We start from the raw sequence: 3,050 nt of genomic DNA, 5'->3' as shown, positions 1-3,050 counted from the left end.
GTCATTTTGTCCAGTTTGCTTTTTATTAATACATTCTTCAACAACCCACTGAAATCTTCAACAGTGTCTGTGGCATAGTGCTGGAGATTTAGTGTGGAGCGACATTACAGAGAGTGTGCAGTTTGCTTTAAAGTTTGTGTTGTGGTAGGAGTATGCGTGTTGTAATTTGGGGTGGCAAGTTTGTAAGCACGTTTAGGTTTTTAGCAGGGAGCCTCTTACAATCTCTCGCCCATTGACATATGGCATTTATAACGCACCTATAAACAAGTGATTGCCCCTTCACCAGATTCTCTTGTCAATGCCTACTGCACCCAACTTCAAAAGTGCATCCTCTTCCTTCTGCCATTTCTCTTCTCCATCCAACTCTTATTCCACTTCCCTACTCTCTACCATGGCTCTTTCTTCCTTTTCACCCATTTCTAATTCCAACACCTCATTGCTCATCTCATAGGTTCATGTTACCGCTTCTTCCAAAGATCCAGTCACTTCTACTCTTATTCCGGACATCTAAACCCACCCCCCGCCCCCCAATTCATACCCAACTAGTCTTAATATCCCCTTTTAGTAATTCCACCTTCCCTCTTCCATTTAAACATGCCTTATTCTTCCCAGTTTGGAAAACCTTTTCTTTGGACTCAGCTATTCTTTCTAATATTCGTCCAGTCTCCTTACTTAACTTTCGAATCTGTATAACCCCTCATCTACTCCCAGGTTCTTCCTTAATTCTATTTTTACATCTTTGAATGTGGTTTTCGACCTCTTCACTCCACTGAAACCACTCAGTCTGTGACTATGATGTTAAACACTCTACTATTCTTATACTTTTGTATCTATCCGCTGCCTTTAACACAGTAGCTGACTTACTTCTCCAATCAACTTTCAGAATGTTGAAAAGATGGCAGCAACAGGATGTGATAAGCAAGAGCTGAGTGTTGAGGTGAAGGCTGAGATTGCATGCCGTAAGAAGCAGATGTGAAGGATAATTTCAGATGAAGGGTGGGGGGGGGGAAATGTGGTGATCATATTAGCTGGGGGAAAACTTCAGTTTTTGAAGGATTGCGGAGAAAGTGATCAGACATCCAGTTTTTGATAGCAGAGACTGGCTGAAAGTGAAAGAAGAAAAAGATGGAAATAGTTGGGTGTCCTCTGCATAAAAATGAGACCACCAAAAAGAGAACCTTTTAGTCAATGGAGATTGGATTGAAAGTACAGAGCCAGAAACCCCCGAGAGATGGAGCAGTAGTAAGCGAGCTACTGTGTTAAGGCAGCAGATAGCTACAAAAGTATAAGAATAGTAGAGTGTTTAACATCATAGTCCGAGTGGTTTAAGTGGAGTGAAGAGGTAAAAAAAAAAAAAAAAGATTAACAAGATGTAACAATAGAACTAAGGAAGAACCTGGGAGTAGATGAAGGGTTTTACAGATTCGAAAGGTAAGTAAGGAGACTGGACCTAAGTGTTGTCCCACTATTTTCATCATTCATTAGTACAGCACCTTGGCATAAAGCACTATAGACAAACAAGAGCTTGTAATTGGCATGGTTTCGATTAGGCAGAATTCCCTTTATACTAGTCTTTAGTTGGGCCAATCCAGTTAGTTTCTGCTTTACAACAGTTTGTGGTGCCCATCCTATTTTCATGGAATGTTTTTTGCTGATGAGTGCTTCCAGTTTAGGTAGCTATCAGTTTAAAATATATATATATATATATATATATATATATATATATATATATATATATATATATTTCTGAATTTTAGGTGTTTAGATTGAGACATGTATTGAAGATGGTGTGCAGTGTGTTTTCTTGGTGGCACGGTTCCATTGCAAGTAGCAATGTCAGGGTATCAGTATGGGTTTATGGCAATACAGATTTAGGTCACTCAATGGATTGCTGTTCCATAAGTGACAGCCACATCCCTTTCCAAACAAGGATGTGGTGTATACAAACAATGCTGCCAATTAGGTTCTATGGAAGCAAACCATAGCAAGACCAGATTTATTTTAAACTACAATGTTTGGGGCATACCTTGTTCTGCTGAGGTCTTATGGTGAATCCCATATCAGTATGCCTCAACTGCCATTTTAAAGGGTGGTGTCTCCAACCACCACAGTCCCTACCGATGCATTGTGCATTCAGTCTACATACCAGGCAATCAGTGGTAGCGCTTGAGACAGGAGTCCTTCATACAGTGATCTACCCACAACATAGTTTCCAGTTAGCCCCCAGCTATTTAAGATCTACCTGTAACATACTAAACTCTGAAAAGGGTAGGGATGGACTTCTAAGATCACTGGTATAGTAGCCATTTTTAGGATTGTGAAGCTACTCTCACCTTCACACTACATTTTATATACCTATATTGTTGAATTGTAAAGTGGTAGGTATTCGTTACCAAACTCTTCCCACCACTGTGTTGAACTGGACGTATAATAACATGGACCTCTGGAACAGCATTTGCTCTAGTTTTAAAAAAAAAGGAAAAAAAACTTCACACTAAGCCTACCGTTTAAGCTAAGCCAGACTGCTCAGACACTAGCTTTTAGAGTGGACAGTGGTTGCACCTTTAAGATGGCTTCTCAGAACCCAATAGAACATTTACTAGTACCCCCCCCCACCCCCACGCACACCCCCGCCATCTCCTTTACCTGCTGTGCATCCATTATGTCTAGAGTTTTAAAGCCACTAATCATTTGCTGTAGTGGATACATTATGCTCCTGGATGCTAATGCAACACCTTGCATATTGGAAAGTTTCAGGAATCCCTTCAGCTGGCATAAAATGTATTAACCAAAACCTAATGAAGGAATTCAAAACTTGCCATTTGAACTCAATTCCTTTCGACAATTTAGTTGCACAGTAACATCTAGTGTTAAAAACAACTGTGGGAGGTAAAAGGATGACAGCAAGACCCAATTTAATCAGTGGGAATTCAAAGCTGCGCCAATTTTCCAGATTTGAAACTGCATGTGGTATTTTGTGCAGAAGGTGTGCAAGACATGTATTACAATTAGACACTGTATTGGATGGCTTACCAAAATGACTGACGACG

Source organism: Ambystoma mexicanum, chromosome 3q (assembly GCF_040938575.1).
Source record: "Ambystoma mexicanum isolate Mex_15411 chromosome 3q, UKY_AmexF1_1, whole genome shotgun sequence".
Classification (NCBI taxonomy): domain Eukaryota; kingdom Metazoa; phylum Chordata; class Amphibia; order Caudata; family Ambystomatidae; genus Ambystoma; species Ambystoma mexicanum.
The sequence above is the reverse complement of the archived record's forward strand: the minus strand, read 5'-3'. Positions refer to the sequence as shown.